At 33.5% G+C, this 19,931-nt stretch overlaps 1 protein-coding gene and 1 pseudogene across 1 annotated transcript in view; one reads left to right on the plus strand and one right to left on the minus strand.

The window, feature by feature from the left end:
- Positions 1 to 19,931, plus strand: part of LOC129940907 (ras-related protein Rap-1b-like) — a 113,760-nt gene that overhangs the window by 66,302 nt on the left and 27,527 nt on the right. The window lies entirely within an intron of this gene.
- LOC129940906 (putative uncharacterized protein DDB_G0271606) lies at positions 2,090 to 4,694 on the minus strand (annotated as a pseudogene).

Raw genomic sequence — 19,931 nt, forward strand, 5'->3', positions numbered from 1 at the left:
CCGAGGTACTTCACTACACTTTTGCTCGCTAATGGCTGCCCGTGAAGATCAACGATGACCATCTTGCGCCAATTCTTACACGTATCCCTCGTGGCCCTAGCCAACGGAGTCCGGAACAGAATTGTCTCTGACTTCGGACATTTATTTTCAGTTTCCAGTCGTCGCAATATCGCTGAATCTTGTCGAAATCACGCTGCAAGAGAATTCTAATAACCTCAACCTTTCGGGCCGTTCTGTACGCAATTAGATCGTCGGCGTACGCAATTGCCTTTGTAAGACTACCTATCAGATCGCTGGTGTAAATGCTGAAGAGAATCGGCGAATTCACCGCTCCCTGTTGAAGACCATTTTTAATTGAGAATGTTGTGGTAGAAGTTACATTGCCACTTTTGACAACAAACTTTCTACCGTTAAGCATATCATAAAGTATATACAACAATGGCTTCCTAATGCCAAACCTGCTCAATTTTAGGTAAAGACCCTCTAACCATACGGTGTCAAAGGCCTTTTCCAAATCAACCAGGACAGCACCTGTGCATTGTTGTTTTGATTTATTCCATTGGATATCAGAAACGAGTTTAGACGCAGCATGAATTGTGTCATGACCCGCCTTGAATCCGAACTGATTATCCGGAATTATTTTGTTGTCCGCAGCCCACTTAGTCAGAGCCCTATTGATGATCTTTTCGAAAACTTTGCTGATGCTCGGAAGAAGACTTATCGACCGAAGATTTGACGGGTTGGAGTTGTCCTTTCCCTTTTTCGGGAGAGGATGAACCACAGCGGTCTTCCAATGCACTGGATAATATGCATTATTCAGTGCATTGTTGAAGAGTGTGGTGTAAATGTCAATTGCTTCCGTCGGTAAATGTCTTAGTACAACGTTGGATATACCGTCGACACCTGCTGACTTTTTATTTTTTATTGAATTAAAGATGAGCTGAAGCTCAACCTTCGTCACTAACAAGGGACTTTCTCCCGTTTGCTCGGCGATTATGGCATTTGCCAAGGAATCGTCATTGAACCGCATGAAACCACGGTTCTCAGATCGCCATTGTGTCATATCATTTCGAAGGTAAAAGTGATTAAGTAGGGCTCTGTTTTCCAGGTCGTGGTTGGGGCGAATGCTAACATTCACCTTGTACACTTGCTGGAAGGCAGCTCCCACCGCCTCCACTTTTTCCTTCGGATCTTCAATTATGTAAAAGTCATCGTCAAAGATGGCTTCCTCTGGATCTATTTGCGCTGTCATGAGTACGTCTCTGTTTTCTTCGGTTCGTTGGAGTTTCAGACTCGGAAGGTCATTGTCGTTCTTTTTTCTGAATATCTTGTTGATTTTAGGGAACATACTAGGGTCGCTCGAATTAACTGACCGGATCTTGCGATCCCAGTACTTGTTAATTGATACCCTGTAGTTCTCCTTAATCAACAGATTGACATTTTTTATTGACGACTTCAGTGTTCTAACCTCCAAGTCGTGTGGGTCTGTAAGTCGTCTGTACAAGTTTTTGAGTCTTGTCAGTAAGCCACTCTTGTGCTTTCGCAGTGCGTCAATTGTCGCGTTTCTGTAAGCGTCCATTTGGTCCCGTGCTCTGTACTTTGGGATTGTCCGTTCCATCGTTCGTTTTATTGTTTCGTCCATCTGTTGTAAATGTTGGTCAATTTCTGTATTTGTCAGGTTTCTGTTGTTTGGTGGTTCTATGTCACTCGAACGAAGTTCTCTCGCTAGGGCATTGGTGAAACGAGGCCACCGCATCTTACTGTAATTGTAAGAATGCGTTGGAACGTATTCCTCCAACTCCACGCGTTCGTTCGGAATCTGCATTACAGCACCCAGTCCGCAGTGATCACTGTCGTACTCGACTGTCTGTAAGCAGTTTTGCGGGTGATTACCCACTTTGTCTGTAACTGTCAGTCTGGTGTCGTAAAGCAAAAGGTCCAGAAAGGAGCCGCTTCTTGGATACGATGGCCTTTCAGTAGCCAGCAGGTCGACGCCATACTCAACGCTGTAAAGATTCATCAAATTAAAAAGATGATTACTTCTGGTATTACTATGTTGATTTCCCCAATCTTCATGTTTTGCGTTCAAATCACCGGCCAAGATGAAATAGTTTTCTTCCAAGCTCAGTTTTAGTTCCCTAAAAAGAATCTCGAGTTCTGAAGCAAAGTAAGTAACCTGCGGAGCTCCAGCCGCATAAGCCGCAATCATATACATCCGCTTCCCTTGAGAGAGAGAGATGCATACAACGCAAACTTCTAGCGTCTTAAGCTTTCGCAATTCATTGTTGTATATGACTTTATAATTAATGCCTTTTCGTATAAAGAGAGCGACACCGCCCCCTTGAGTGGAATCAGGCCGGTCTCTTCTTACGATATTGTAATTTTTATGAGTCAATTTGTGTTTGTGGTTTAGCTTAGTTTCGCTAGCCATAAACACATCGGGACTGTAGTCTTTCAACAATTGGAACATATTGGCTCTTCGTTCAATCCTAATCAGTGAATTTACATTCACAGCTAGGACTTTTAGGCGCGTCTCCGGCAGCGCGCCCATTATTGTCTAAATTGCGCCAGGCCAGGCAACAAAGAGTAGAGATGATCTACCCTTTTGCCTTGCTCCTTTATCTGACTTTGCAGTCCTGTTAGTTGACCTTGAATGCTCAACAACAAGGCTACAATGTCAGGCTGCACCTCTGGTGCCTTAGGCAGAGGGGCCTTTGGGGCAACCGTTGGTGGAGCCTGTCTCGTGTTCCCATTCCCTGACACCATTTGGGCGTAGGAAAATTTGGGATCTACGAATTTTTGTGTTGGAGCCTGTCGACTTTTTTCGGCTTTTTGACTGGCCTGTTTTTGTTTCATTTGTTGGACCTTAGGGCAACCCTATAGTTAGCGGGGTGCCCTTGGTTTCCACAAAGGACACACTTGAGCAGGGTCAAATCCTCAACCCGCTCATTCCCCAGCTTGCACTCTCCTTCTTTGTGGGTTTCTCCGCACCTCACACAACGCAACTGCATATTGCAGTTGGCATTGGCATGGCCAAACCTCTGGCACTTCGTACATTGTAGAATGTCGTCGTGCCTTTTTAATGTCTCCCAGCGTACAGCTTGATTGTCGAGAGTTGTGATTCTCTCGACACTATTCAAACTGCTTTGGGGCGATAATGTTACGAGGAACATGGGCAGCCTATAACCCCCTCGTCTTGACTTCACCGTAGTGAAAGGCTTGACCCCGATAAAATCGAGATCGTCACTGGCTTTTTGGCGGAGCTCAGCTAAGAGCTCCTCCGGTTCCGTGCAGGAACTTATGCCCTTCAGAAGGACCGTCTTGAATTTTTCGCTCTTAGGCGTGTAGCTGAAGAACTCAGCTGTGGCCTCTTTTAGCAACTCTTTAACTAACTTGTATTCGGCCAGTGAGAAGCACTAGACCGAATAATTCTTTTCTTTTTCGTTTAGAATTTTAATGAGAAATTTGCCCTTAGTGGCCGACTTACATACCTGTTTAATGTCCTGTATGTCAACCTTATGGGTCCTTATTGGTGGTATTTTTTCTTTGTTAGGCTGTGGTTGTTTCTGGTGTTGCTGCTGCTGTTGCTGCTGCTGTTGCTGCTTCTGCGGCTTTTGTTGCTGTTTCTACTGCTGCTGCTGCCTTGCTTGTAGCTCTTGTTGTTGCTGCTGCTTGGCCTTACTCGAGGTAGATGGGCCCTCCTTCATTGGGCCTGTCACTGCTGGTAAAGCCTTCATTTTTTGCTCCGCTCCAGTGATTTTGGTAGCGGGCTTTGGTTGTTGCTGCTGTGGTTGTTGTTTTTGTTGTCTTGCATCAGGCTTTTTTTGCTTCGCCTGTTGCTGCTGTTGCAGCCGTTGTGTTACTTTTTCCTCCTTTTCAGCTGCCTCTTTTTGTCGGCGCGCTTCGATTTTGGCTTTCAGTGCACTGAGAAGGGGCTCCATCTCCTCCTTCAGTTTTTTTAGCTGGTCCTCATAGGCATCTATTTGCTGCTTTTTTGCCTGCAGCACTTGTGCCAGCTCCACTTCATCGGCTTCGTTGTCGTTGGGGGCTTCAGTCACCTCCATCTCCCTTTCCTTCGGCTGCTCTGGCGGCGCTAGGCTTGAGAACCTATTTTTATTTGTAGGCGACCTATAGTGCCCCTCTCCACCTTCGGAGACGTAGTCGATGTCTCCGTCTGACGACTCGCTCTGTGACGTCATCTCTTGTTGTTTTTTTTGCTGCACGCCTTGTCGCATCGCTCCGCGCTTAGCAGCATTGTTCCTTTCCACAAGGTTAGGCTTGAGCTTTCTCTTAACATTTGTTGTTGGTAATTGACTATCAGACTGGTGGCCTGATGATGTTGCGGTGAATTTGTGTACCGCTGATGGCACCACATTGGCATCACCTGATGAATTGGCAGAGGTATCTTTCGATACCCCTGCTTTCCTCTCCTTATCCATTTGCCTTTTTTCCCAATCAATAAAATCTACGATTTCCCGATTGTGAAAAAAAGCTTCTATATTTTTGGTGCGCTCCGCCCGGGATTCGAACCCACGACCCTTGGTATTGTGTTCGGACGCCAGCTCCACTAGGCTATCGATTTGTTAATTTTCCTTTTGGCAAACTGCCAACTTTATTTTTAGTATTGTTTGCACTATTTAACTTGAAAATAACTTTAAATGAAACACTTCTATACTCGTTGGAGGTCAAATAACGACTGACAGTCCAACGCACTAGCCATCATGCCACGTGTACTACTATATTTTATGGTTTCGTTAAATATTTCATTCAATTGTTAGACAACGATATTCAGCCATATCAAAATTGTATAGAATTCCAATTTCCGAAATTTATCCTGGATGTCAGATTTTTGAAATATTCCTCTATAAAAATATTGAAAAACAAGAAAATAATGTTTTTAAGGCATTGAAATTTTGTGATTTACCAAAAGGCTCTATACTTGGTCCATTTCTTTTTATTAAATAAAGTGATGACATTTATAAGATTGTGACACCAGTAGTTTCAACGTCTAGTGCAGAAATTGAACCCTCAACTTCATTGGAAAAACCTACCACACCAAGTTCATTAGAAGAAATTGAATTACCTAAAACTTTTGGAAATAAGGAGCATGATATCAGCTTTCAGGAAAAAGAACATTTTGGTGAATTGGAAAAGCAAACGACTAGCAAAGAGTGCTCTACTTATTCTGGTATTTCTAAATAGCCAATTCCAATGTGTGATCATTTGAAAATTTGATTTGGTAAAAAAGAGAAGTGCTCATTTTTAAAACAAAGATGGTCCTTTTAATACAGCCGAAGTTTAAAGGTCAGGCAATAAAACAAAGGGGACGAGTAGGTCTGGTTTTATAGTAGGTACCCTCCCAAATGGTGAAAGAGTATTGCGGAAATGGACGATAGATTCAAGCTAACAAAAAGTTTGTTTTGTTTTTGCTGTCGGTTATTCGCATGCAATGAATCGCATACTTCGTGACTGGGTTTAATGTGCGGTGGAAGCTTAGCCCTAAAGTATTAGAGCACGAGAAATCGGATAACCACCTAACTTCATTAGAAAAGTGAAAAACCTTAGAAATGGGCTTAAAGCTGCAAAATACAATATTATACCAGTAACACGCTTTTTGCACGTATCTTTGTTTGTTGCTCGTCTTTTCGGGGCCACAGAGCGGATTAGTCATCGCACAATAGGGGCAATTTCTTGGAATTGGTGAAACTTATACCCATAAATATGGCCCAGTTTTGAAAGAACATTTGTTGAAAATCAAGCATTCAATAGGTGATAAGGCAACCACCACTCGAAGTACTTTGGCATTATTTTTGACAGCACACCCCATGCATCACACATTGACCAAAAGAGCGAGGTAATTAGATACGTTCACATCCAGGAAGTAAAGGTGAGGGAATTCTTTCCATGGTTTTTTCCTACATATGGAAAGACTGCCAAATGCTTACTGAAGATATCTTGAAGCAGCTCAATGAAGATGGTCTTGACATTACCCTGTGCGGGGCTCAGAGGTAAGATAATGCTGCGACCATGGCCGGTATTAATGGAGGTGTTCAAAAATTAATTCGACAAATCAATCCAAAGGCTTTGTTTACGCCATGTGCGAAACATTCTTTAAACTTTTGTGGAGTACACTCTTTAGGAAGTACTCCTTCAAGTACAACGTTTTTTGAGACATTGGAAAGAGTTTACATATTTTTCTCAGCGTCTACGCATTGTTGAGATATTCTCATAAAAAAGTTGGTGTGTCAGTCAAGAGACTTGTAAAAACTAGATGAAGTTCTCATCGCGAAGCCGTTAACCCATTTACGTGAAGATAGTTTGAACTCTTGAATTCCTTTGTGATCCTCAAAAGAAGAATTTGGATACCAGAGGTGCAGTTACCATACTCTTATCTATTGTATGCGACTTTACGTTTTTGTGTTATCTCTTATCGATATTTTGGAAGAGTTGATGCAGCAAAGAAATATTTGCAAAAATCCAGGCTCACTCTAGAAAAAAGTGTTATAAGACAACTTAAGGCACTCGCGAGTTTTCTTCATAAAAATCCTGAGTATTTATTTAAATCGGCCATAATTTACGCAAAAGAACAATCACCGAGCTGGAAAATTCAATTGAAAGCCCGGGAAGAAAAAAACAAGAAAATTATGGCTGGCAAAAGGGCTCAAGACGCTGTTTTGACGTTATAACTCGAAACAGAAAAACCCATGCTAGAATGTCAGGATACATTTTGCACTGAACTTATTCATTGGTCTAATACCATGAAAGACATTGCGTCAGTTTTCTCTGCCCTTCAACCGAAAATATTAGTATATGGAACGGAAGAAGAACTGCCTGCTTTTGTTCCAATGCTTACCTCAATATTTACAGAACTAACAGATAACAGTACCTTATTAGAAATGTGGCGAATACAGCGTCACTTGGGAGCTGCAAAACTTAAAAGAAGCATAAGTTTGCACTGCCTTCGAATTTGTAAGTTTCATTTTTGGGAGGAACTTTTAAGACACATTACAGAGCCTATCATTGGTGTGAGAATTTATTTAACAATTTGCGTCTCAGTGGCATCGTGTAAACGAAGCTTTTCAAAATTAAAGTTGATTAAGAATTATCTAAGATTAACAATGAGCCAAAATAGGTTGACTAGTCTGGCTTTTTTTTTTTATCGAAAAGCAGCACACAAAAATATAGATTTTGATGATATATATATAGGAAAGGTGAATAATAATTGAAGGAACTTTTAAAAAAAAATGTATGAAATACTGAAAACATTTAAATCAACTTCAAACGAAAAAAAGTATTTTGAAGTTGATTTCGAAATAACGCCATTAAAATCCTATAAAAAAATATAAATTGAAATGCAGGAGCAAAGCCTTGGAGAGTTATCGTAAATAATACATTTTGTTTTCTAAAAAGTCTGTTGAATTTTTCAACAAATTAAATACAAATGACCAGTTACATTTTGCGTATGATGAAATTAAAAATCTATTTTTATTAACGAGATTTTTTGTCGAAAACCAATTTCTGTCAATTTTAGTACCATTTATTAAAAGCTTGTATTTCTAGTATAAACAATTAAATATTGTTTCTTTCTAAGAAAATGTAGCACAGAATGAAATCATTTGGAAGTGAATACCTTCATTTATTCAGGATATATCGTGAATGGAATATCTATTTTTACCAATTGTATGTGCTATTTTTTGGAGATTTTAATTTTGCTGAAAAAACTCATTGTTTTATTTTTATGAAAATTTTAGTGAATGTCCAAAAAAATATTTTCTCTAGGTGAAATTTTCAACATTACTGTCAATTTGATTTTTCTTAAAATTTTATCAGATGTCAAAAATATTAGTTATCGTTGATTACAATTATTTTGGAAATAAATAAATAAAACAATAATAGTAAAATAATCTACTGGTTCTTGAGATATGGACTACGAAAAAAACTTCCCAAACATACTGAAGCACGTTTTAATCACCTTTTTTTTAAATTCAAAGACCTTGAAAAGTAGAGAAATGTCAAAAATTTAAATTCGACAAATCGAACTGATTAAAATAGCTTCCTAGTGAAAGCTAATAATACAAACTTAATTTGCTTTCTTTTATAAAGATTCTAACTTAAAGCAAGGAACATAAATTAATGCAAGGAACTCAATAGAGAATACATTCAATTGATTTCTTAGAACTAAGATTACAAAAAGTCCCAAACTCAAATTATACTCAATGATTGTACTCTTTTGAAGAATATTGCATTCACAAAAAATTTCACCTCTACCTTATAGTAATTAAGGTGAGTACTAAAAACTGTAGGATAGAAAAGCAAAAGAGAAGAACTTTCAAAAAAATAGCTTAAATCCAATAACTTGGAGTGTATCAAAGAAAAGATTCAAGAATAGAAGTAAATATGCACGAAACACACGTTTATTTTAAAAGACTGAGATTTTACCGGAAGGTATACACGCCACCGAATATACGAGTATACGTTTACACATTTGAATAAAACTCTGTGCCAAAGTAAAATATGAAGGGTTTTATGTTTGTTTTAATTTTCAGTTTTAAACAAAAAATCCTCTTCCACTTCCGTTTCACATGATTTAAAGGACAACTCATTTAGCCTTTATCCAGAAGGAGTGAAGATGTGAAAACAACGACCATATCTTGGTTGTGGTATAGTAATAATGTTTTTTAATATTTATTATTATCATGTATACTTTTATTTTTGGTTTAATTTTAAAAGCTCAAGATGTTTTAGATGCGAAAGGGATTACAAAATATTAAAATACTTAAGATCATGATGATGTAAAACAAAAAAGAGAATTTTTAATTATTAAACTCTTATTATTATGTTGAATCGAAATTTTCTCTTCCATTAACATTTTTTAATGAATATTTAAAGAATATGTGATGGAATTTTTTTATCTTGATATTTTTAAAAACACTTAGATCTTTAAAAAGGGATCAAAATTAGAACAACATTTATTTTTAGGAATTTGAGGAAAGACTGATATCCATCATCATATTTGAACTCTCTGACACAAGGTTATAAAAAATTAAAAGTTCTGGAAGGATATGACGGGATATTAATAAAATACTTCAAGATTTTTGATAATATCGTGAAGTATCTTATTTATAGAAACAAAACCGACGGAAAAAGACACGAGACAAATTATTCACAATTAATTATCTTGGTCTCTTTAAAAGAAAATAAATAAAATTTATTGCGGGATGAACAAGCGATAATCTTGACGTCTTTCGAATTTTAAGGCAGGTTTAAAGGATGGACATTTTTATGGAGGGTTAAGAACCCTCGCTCTCTACCGAATTTCAGCTCTGTTGGAATTTTTTTTTTGAAGTAGGGTCATAGACTTTCAATGGTAATTGTTATAACTCTTAAGACTTTTATAAAGGAAGAGTTTGTCTTTGGAAGCTTAAAACCAATCAACAGTGTATGAATATTATTCCCTTAGCCAGAAATGTTAAGGCAAATAATTGATGTGTTTTTCTCTTAAGTAAGCCTTTAGGAATCATGCACAAGAAATAGCTATTCATCTTAATTAGTTGCAATGGAATCTTACAGATAAAATATTAATCAATAAAATTTAAAAGCCGGAAACTATTAAAAACTACAAAAATATCTCATTCCCTCAAATATTAATGAATGTGGGATGTAGGATCTTTTTTTTTTCTTCCACAAAAACTTCCCTTAACGCAATTATTAACAGACATACTCAGAACTACACCTACGAGTATTATAGTGCACAGAAATTTTCTTCTTCCTTGAAAAAGATCCAGGGTATATCAAAACTCTATTAACGAACAAAATTCCATTATGATAAAGTTCATGGAGAAAACTGTGTGTGTTTTATTTTTCTTGGTTTTTAGTTCTTTGGCCATGATGGAAACTTTAGACACCTCATTGGTCAGTAGATTGAGTTATAAAGCAGCAAGTTTGTGATTCCTTTAGGTTTCACACTCAATTAGTAGTAAAGTGCACTTTTAGATGGAAGAACATAACTCTGCTACGTAGATATAGACAACATGGCTTTTATGGTCATTGGACAATTCATATCTGGTATCTTCTAGAAATTATTAACCTATACTCTCTATGGACAGAATACACATATTTTTGAAAGTATCTTGCTGTTTTTTTGATGAAGAGGATTAAAAAATAATATTTTTTTCTTTCGTTTTTACTTGTGATAAATCAAGATAGATTCGTAGGTACGTATGTTGAAGAGAAAGTGTTGAATTTTGTATAGGAAACATAATAAAATGTCAAAAAAGTGGGTGTTACAATCCTAGATTTACTCCTCCATGTTTCTCTGTGACTTGAAAAACATCTTTAACGTGAAAATTATTCTTTATTGTTTTTGAAATTGTCTGCGAACTTGACAAAAATATAAAGAAGTTAAGTTTTTCGTTATGTTAATAATATGTTTTCCTTTAAAATGTGATGAGTAAAAACTAAGCAATTTTAAAAAATGGAGAAATACAAGCTTCAAAGTTCAAACTTGACCATTAACGTTTTAAACAGATTAGAGTTAGGTGTTTTTTTTATTGTTTTAAGGCCAAAATATCTTTCGAAAATTATTAAATAAAAAATAATAATATGGTATGTTTAATCATGAATTTAAAGTCAACATACAGTGTTGGCCAAAACAAAAGGAAATATAATTCCCTCGATTATTAAATAATTAAAAAATAAATTTAGATTTCAACTATAATTTTGTATTTTTATTTTTAAAATTTAAATAAATATTAACACTTTCTAATATAACATATAAAATAAAATTGTTTTTGATATAATTTCATTTAATAATAAATATAGCATAATTAACATACAATTAGTTCAATATTAGGCTGGTCTAAACAAAATGTTCTATGGGTTTGAGATCTGGGTTTATAACATACGCCAATCCGGTTTTCTTGAGACAAATGTCTTAACCGTATTGAACGTGTGCTTTGAGTCGTTGTCATGCTGAAATTTCCATCTCAAATTCAACTGATATTTAGCGTGTGACAGCATTTTATTTTGATAAATGTGACAGTACATAAAACGATCCATAGTTGAATCTGTATATCAGAATTCTAGCACTGATCAAAAAGGAATGATTTTTGTGCCGTTTATGTTGCGTTCCATACAGAGATACATAAATCAAATCCAATGTTTTAAAATTCTAATATTTTTTTATTTATTGATGATACGAAATAAAAATAATTTATTTCTGTAAGAAAATTCTGTCAACAGAAAAACACCTTTTCCATTTTATGCCAAATACAATGCCCGAAATTGCTCAGGGATCCTAGAACCCTGCTTTGATTTAAAAATATAACTGCAAAATTTGTATTTAAGTTTAGATGCCAATCGATTTCTTGACTTTTCCACATTTTGTTTGGTAATCGTTAGAGCGTGTTTTTTTTAAGTACATTTAGTGCAGGGTTATCCAAATTTTCTTTTTTTCATGATATTTCTTTTTCAGTATAAAGATTGAACTTTGACATTATTATGAAACAATACATCATTTAAAAGACCACGACGCGAACTGTTGCAAGCATTGATTCTTTTGAGGTAATTTTTGTTCAATGTTTTCAACATTTCAAATTTGTTGAAACTGCTATAACTTCTTAACGCTTTCTGAATGAAACATTTCCACATTCAAAACTTACAGTTTATATAAGGACAATTTTGACAAAATATGTCAATGACTTGAGATTGATTAACTGTCAACATTGTGAAATGATTGAAGTTCTGTGTGCTCTCTGATTTATTTAAATTGTATTGTTTTTTAAAGTCACAACAACAAATAAAGTCACATCGTCATTCAAAAAGTTAAAAAAATCATCAACTGCTAACACAAGGTACGATTCTTTCATTTTTTATTATTGGGGATTCATTGACTGGTACACTGTGAACGTATTGCATATGCAAGCAAAATTTCTCAACTTATATAAGCTTCTTATAACCAATACCTCTGCTGCTGTATGGAATGGAAGTAGAATGTTTAATTTCTTCAATACAAGTGCTGGTAATCCAAAAGGTTGTGGATTAAGTCCATTAACATATGCAATATATATTGATGACGTATTCAAAGATTTACCTGGTGGTATTAAGGTTGGTGAAACATTAATAAAAATGCTCATATACGTCGATGACATTGTACTATTGACTGATAATCACATTGCTTTGAAGATACAAATAAACAAGCTGAAGCGTTTTTGCGATTTGTGGGATTTAAGTATAAATGTGGCAAAGTCGAAAATCATGGTTTTTGAAAATTATCATCAAAGAACAACTTTCCAATAGAAATGGTTTTTGGAACGTGAACCAATAGAAATACACAATCAGTTTCGATACTTTTGTTTTTTGATAACTCGTAACCTTGATTTCCCCATGTAAAACAAAATGAACTGCAGCCAAAACGGCAATAAGTCTTATGTGGAGTGATTTCTTCTGTAACAAGCATGTGGATGCAACTGCTAAATTTAAATTGTTTGATACAACCATTAAAACCATTAAAAAGTCTTTGGCTATCAAAACTTAGAAGAGTTTTAAGTAATTCAACGCTCATTTTTCAAACGCATCTTCAAACTGGATATGCCACAAGTATTTTAAAATAGTTTAAAATCAAATGCTGATTATATAATAAAAGTTATGAAAAGGTCTTACTCAAACCTTCAAAAACAGATATTAAAATATGCACTTAGACGTGAAATGTAGCCTTTAAAAGAATAAAATAATCTAGCTTTTAAACACAGCGTAAACTTCGACCTCAATAATATAGCCTTTACCAATTGGCAGCACTTATTCTACAGTATAGTTAAAATAGATGATTCACTGTATTTTGAATGTGTGAATAGAGCGAAAACATCGATAACTAGGCTTACATATAAAGAATTAAACCACACACTTTTTATTCGAAATTATTTTAACCAAAAACTTACTCTTAATCAAATGAGTGTTATCTTTAAAGCAATGTTGAAAAGCTTTGTTGATATGTAGTTTGTGCAACAGCAATGAAACCGAAAACGTGTATCATTTTCTAGCTGTGTGCCCAATCTTACAAGAAATCCGCAGGCCTTACTTCTCAAAGAGTTTCCTTAGACTTGAAGGTACAAAGGATCTTTTAAATTATTGCTCAGGTTGGAACATTCTTTGTCTCTATATTCATCGATTGAATTTTAAACTTATTTAAATGATGGTTAAATAAAATGCAAATATCTTTTTCTGTTAAAACATGCTCTTCATTTTTTATTTTTAACTTCTCATAGGAAGTTATTGTAATGGATCCAACTTGTCAAATTGTAAATTTTGACATTTCTCGACGTTTCAAGGTCCCTAGAGTCGAAATTAAAGATTTTTAGAAAGATGTCTGTGCGTGCGTGCGTGTGTACGTACGTACGTCCGTACATTCTCTACGTTTTTTCCTAAATAATAAATTTTAACGTGATACCAAACAAATATATTTTTTGAACAAATCCAATTAATCGTTTTTTTATGAATTAAAAAAATTTGAAAAAAAAAATATGTCACCTCGAAAATTTTGAGAATACATAATGATTCTATCTTCAAAACAATTTTGTACAACAATAAATATTGTTTTTAACATCTGGTAAAATTTTGAGAACAATCAAACTGACAGTTTTTTTTTATAAAAAATAAAAACCTAAAAAAAATTACTCAAAGTTGGTAAAAATTGAATTTCGACTCAAATATCTTTTCAAAACTTTGATATATTGGCTTGAATTTACTTTAATCTATTTAAAAATGAAGTTAGCAATAATAAGTAAAATTTTGAGAAAAATCGAATTTACAGTTTTCTTACAGAAAATAGAAAATTGGAAGAAAACTTAACAGAGTTGGTTAAAATTGATTTTCGATTCAAATATCTTTTCATAAACTTTGAAATATTAGCTTAAAACTACTTTTATCTTTTAAAAAATATTGCTATCAACATTCAGTAAAATTTTAAGAAAAATCGAATTGATAGTTTTTTTTACAAAAATTAAAAACTTAAATGAAAATTGAACAAAATTTGGTAAAAATTCATTTTCCACTTATTAATTTAACCTTATAAGAAATATTGTTTTTAGAAAAATCGAATTGACAGTTTTTTTTTTTACAAAAAAATTAAAACCTGAAAGAAAATTTTAAACAAATTGGGAAAAATAGTTTTTCGGCTCAAATATCTTTAAATAATTTTAGATTATAGCTTCAACAGTCAGTAAAATTTTGAGGAAAATCTAGTTGACAATTTTTTTTTACAAAAAATTAAAACTTAACAAAAAAAAAAAAAAAAAAAAAAACAATACAAAAACTTCTTAAAAATTTACTTACGACTCAAAAAGCTTTTAAAAATTAAGAATATTGTCTTCAAACTTGTTTTATTTCACAGAAAATATCGTTTGCGATATTTACTTGTTTTTTTTTTTATAAAAATTCAACAGTCCGCTTTTTCATAAAAATATAAAATCTACAAAAAATAGTACGCAAATTTGGTAAAAATTGATGCTCGGTTCTTGATATATCTCAAATTAATTTCATTCATTAAATTAGTAAAAATTTAAGAATAATAATATATCAACAACTATGTAAGATTTTGGGAGCTTTTGTAAATTTTTAAATACAAACATTTGTGACTCAATACTTCCCACCTTATAATTTTCCTTACGAAAGAAAGGTATACAAATATTTTGTATGTATGAAAGATGGACTACTAAGTGTTACTAAAAGTTTTTTTTTTCAGAAGCTTTAAGTTATGGAGTTATTTTCAAGAAATAGTATTTGATTCCCTACCCCCCGAAATTTGTTTGTTCCAGACTGGAACTTTTGGTGAGTTTAAAGGACAATTAAATACAACAACAATTTATTAAAATGTCCTCAGTGTCCATACCAATTTTCATTCACATGCGAAATATTCAAGGTTTGAAAATATGTGTGCCTATTTTTACATTAACAATTGACTGATTGATTTTACAAATTTAGTTTTCTTAAGTAGAAACCATTAAAAATACTAATAACGTAAAATAAATGAAACGACTTGGTCTGAAAAGCTATAAATAGCATGAAAACATAAAAGTGTGCAAAGGCTTTTGAAAAAAGTCGAAGAAAGAAGCATTTTAAAAGAGCAACATTAAATTCTTGGTGATATTAACTTCAGTTATCCTCCCAATTTATTAACCTAAAATATCAATTTTCAAAACGTATGGGATAACCATTATTTGTTTTTTGATTAATTTATAAAAAGTGATGTTTCATAAATCACTGAGTGTCATTGAATGTATTCACAATAGCTTATTGCACTAAGATCCTTAAAGACTTAAAGTAAACACAAATTAAAAGATATAATGAATTTTCTTTTGTATGTATTCATAATGTAAATTTAACCTCAAAATAAATTCGAAATTAATTTCCTTATTCTTCATTATCATTTTACTTTTTTTTATACTTTCAATTTCCTCGTTTAAATTCAAAATTAATAGCTCTTAAAGCCACAAGAATTAATTATCTTTCTTTTTCGACTTTTCTTTTTGTCTAAAAAGTCCTTACAAAAAAAAACATCCATCCTTAAAAGAAACACAAAAATTGAAAATAAAGCTGAATAAATAACATTGATGACCCACGTATTTCCATCTAACTCCCCCGTGTTATTAATTATCTTCATCACAAGGCTTCCACAGAGTTGGGGTTTCTGTGAGTAAAAAAGGACAGGTCCACACTCTTAACTTCTTGTGTTCCTTTCACTCACAAAAAAAACACACCAACAAAAAATATAACTTTCGAAGTAATATCAAGCCAGGCCACTTAGTACTGCCATTATTTTTCAATTCGCTTAAAACGTTTTCTGAAGTCGGAAGTAAAAGCAAAACAGAAAAATGCTGAAGTATTTTACAAATAAACAAACACATCTTCCAAAAAAATGTAGTATTTAACCATAAAAAACATACGTACCAATTCTGTAAGTTAAGGGAAAAGTTTAAGGCCCTTTTTCAATACCTACCTCAATCTTAAAAAACAATAACAGTGAAAATGGAGGAAGAAAAAAGGAAGTGAAAAATTGAAATTCCATCACCTTTTCCGATACGATTTTTATTTTATTTCTTTTTGTTTTACTTTTTTCTTTCGTTTCTTTTGTTATTTTCCTTCTTTTTTTTAACAACAATGTTTCTTAACAATAAGTTCGTTTCAGCAAGATTTATGTGCATTTTATGGGGAAGCTGTGAGCACAGAGCTAGACACTTTAAAGTGCTTTCTTTTTTGGAAAAGTTTACTTGAAAAACACGAAAGGAAATACTTTACGATATAAACTTTTTTTCTGTACATTATTTTCAATTCTGGTACTTGTTTTTTCTCCCTCCCTAAAAAGTTATTTCTTGATTAGACTGAAAGAAGAAAAGTTAAAGTGGTTTTATAGACTTAGGTGAATTTGCATCCTTGGAAAATACCGTAAATTTGTATGATTTCTTATGACGGGCGTTACATTCTGTGTTTTTTTTTGGGAACGAATTTAGGATTTCGGTATAAGAACTTTTTTCAAGTGTAGATACCACGAAGTAATTACTGTTGAGAGTTTTTGAATGACTTCAGAGTATACCTTGAATTGAGTATTATATTGAATTTGTTTAGAGTTCTTAGAGACACTGGTTCCAAAATTATTGTTTGAAGGGAAAATGATTGTTTATTATTATATTTTGCGAAATTTATGACTTTCGAACGCGTTTTGATTATTGTTTAATAAATACTCCACAACTTTAAAATGTTAAAATTCTATAAAAAACTTAATTTTTGTTTAAAATTCCTAGACATCGCAAATATTATGTGAATTTCCCATTAGAAAATGTAATCATTCCAATTTTATGTGTAAACGAAAACGTTCATACGCTCAGGAAACAGTATTCTTTCAGACTTACAAATATCTCAAGAACTAGAGAAGATATCTACATGAAAATAATTTTTTTTTACAGATAGTTACATCACAAATGCTGAAAGAACATTCAAACAAATTTAATTTTTCTCAAAAGTGAAATAATACACAAAATAAATAAAATATATTTTTTCTACCAGACTGACATTTACAAATTAATTTTTATAATTATAATACTAAAGAAAAATCTAATACAACGTTTTAAAAAATTAAATTTAACAATTTTGCAAATAATTTTGTATACATTTAAGACTTTGATTGATTTAACATGTTCTGAATCGTAAGAAACTCAAACAATATTTGTGTAAGACTTCCCACCCTAGTTCTCTATTCATCAATTTTATGGTTTCCTCTAGACTGAGTGCATCAATTCCAAAGTATCTCCTGCGAAATTCTTTTCGCATTGGACGAACTCCCAAAAAATGGAACATGTTCTCTTTGATTGCATAAATCACACCATAGAGGAAGATCTGGACGGCGAGGAAAAAAGTTTAAGCTGAGGAGTTCACCTCTGACTTTAAGGATTGTACTGATTTTGCGCATGGTGTGATCGGAAAAAAAGTATGGCTTTTTACAAAAAGTAGGGTTGTTTTCCAAAAAGTTGTTAACTTTAGTGTAGTATGCTCTATACAGTGATAATTCCGTTTTCTCAGTTAGCTTATCGTACATCCTGTTTCCGATTTTTATCAACAAAATATCAAATTTCCAAGTAAGCGAAGAAAGGTTATCTTAAGTTGATATTGAAAAAAGTTGTTGAGCATTCGTTTGCCATTTTATACCACTCACCTAAGCAAGCTCCTTTAGAATTAATAGTCTTACTTAGCACAAGACTCAGAATCCTATTTTCTCCCATATCCATATTTCCTGCCATATAATTAAAGTGTAATTTGAGAGTATCAAAGGAAAGGGGACATGTTCCTGTTTCTAGGTGAAGCTTATAGTTGAGCGTCGTACTTGGCAGCCTTAAGGTGGTTTTGATGAAAAAACGAAGGAACTTTTCCACTGCATCGAACGACATGTATCCCCACACTTGCGCTCCGTGAGCAAGAATTTCAGTGACAGTTGCTCGAAAACTTTTTATTGAGCAATATGTGAAACGTCATTTCTTCACACGTTACACATTACACGCTTAGGTTTTCTCGGAGGTGTCTTTCGAGATTCACGTTCGCGGTAATCAATACATCCAGATACTTCTACGACTTCTACTTGAAAAGTCCATTTTTCCATTCTTGAATATCTCCCTACACCGCTTCAAAATATCATTATTTTGGACTTAGATAAATTAACTAATATAGGTTCCAGACTTTGCAATAGCACTGAAGTATATTCATCATCAGCTGCATTCCTTCTATAGATTCAGCAAGGAAGATTATATCGTCAGCACACATAAGACAAGGAATAGATTTTCCACTAAGCACTATACCGCCTCTGACTGAGTTTGTTTTATCGTCTATGTATAGACTGAACAGAAGCGCGCTTTAAATGCATCCTTGCTTAACTCACATTTAGGTCCGAAACTCATTTTAAAGTTGTTTTCCATCCCACATTCGAGACACGTTTTTTGTATACTTTACTCTGATGACTGCTATTATTTTTGAAAAGATTCTACAATTGTAGAGCTTTCCTATGAATAGAATCGAATGCTGCCCGAAAGTCGACGAAAAAGACATACAGATTGTTGCAATTGCAAAGAAAATATTTGATCGATTTGTAAATAATTTTTCCTGAACCCTGCTGAAGCTCAGCCAAAATGTCGTTGCTTTCAATCCAATTGGAAAATCTATTTTACATACAATACGGAACTAAAAAGCTTTGTCACAGTGTTTTTTTTATTCTATTTTTTTAAATTTATTTTATTCAGCGTTGATAGATTTTGAACACTCTGAAACGATAACGCAAAGCGCTTAGAGTTTATTGAATTTAAACTCTGTTTGAGGGTCGAAGTAACGGTGATGATGTTTTTGATATTTACATTTATTTTGATATTTATTTATTTGTATGTCAGCTGTACATCAAGTTGAACTTATAAATAGTACAGGATATAAAACATTGATTTAAGATACAATTAACAAAATTAACAAAAAATTAGTTAACATTAATTATACATTAAAAATGGACTAAAATTAAGAATTACTCATTTCAGAATGCAACAAGAGACATATTAATTAAAAGTTATCTAAATCAAGACTTAAGTAAATTAAATTGAAAATTATTATTTTAAAAGAATGTTCAGTGCAAGTTCGAGAAATATTCAAAACAAATTTGCTTGAAACTTTCTGTTTTCGATACTAGACCTCATATGACTGGAAAGCTCACAGTCTAACAGTATAAATGACAAATTAACTGCGCGATATCAAACACGTAAAGGTGGACGAGCGCAATAAAATGGAACGGCTAGAAAGACACAAATTAAGTCTGTAACATAGATAACTTTGCTTCTTTTTAACAATTAATTTGAAGACTAAAATACAAGAACGATATTTAAAGAAAGCTACTAGATCGCAGCTTGAAAAGAGACATGATCGAACCTCCGTAGTTTAAAAACAAACCGAGCTATTGGATTTAATGCCACCTTCAGTTTGTGAGCTGATTGAGAATCAAGATCAGCAAACAGCTCACACCCGTATGTTATTATAGGTAGGACAAGTGCTTTTACCAGCTTTAATTGAATATGGGTAGGTAGTACGAATCTAGTAACAGATAGTCTCCTAAGTTAACCTGTTGTTAAAGACCAAAACTACATTTCTAACTTGGGCAACATATTCAATAATACAATTATTCAACAAAACAGAAGGGAAATTATCTGAGTTTAGTTTGTTTATTGAAACAAGGAAAGAGCTTTCCTTTTTTTAGGATTGAGTTTAAGTCCGTTCCGTGTCGACCAATCATATATAGCCTGTAAATCAATGTTAGTTTTATATATTGCATCCTTAAGCATCATCTCAGGAAAACTAATATATAATTGGCCATCATCTGCATGGATATGAAACTGACAGTAAGACAAAACAGAGAGCAG

Source organism: Eupeodes corollae, chromosome 1 (genome assembly GCF_945859685.1).
Source record: "Eupeodes corollae chromosome 1, idEupCoro1.1, whole genome shotgun sequence".
NCBI classification, from domain to species: Eukaryota; Metazoa; Arthropoda; class Insecta; order Diptera; family Syrphidae; genus Eupeodes; species Eupeodes corollae.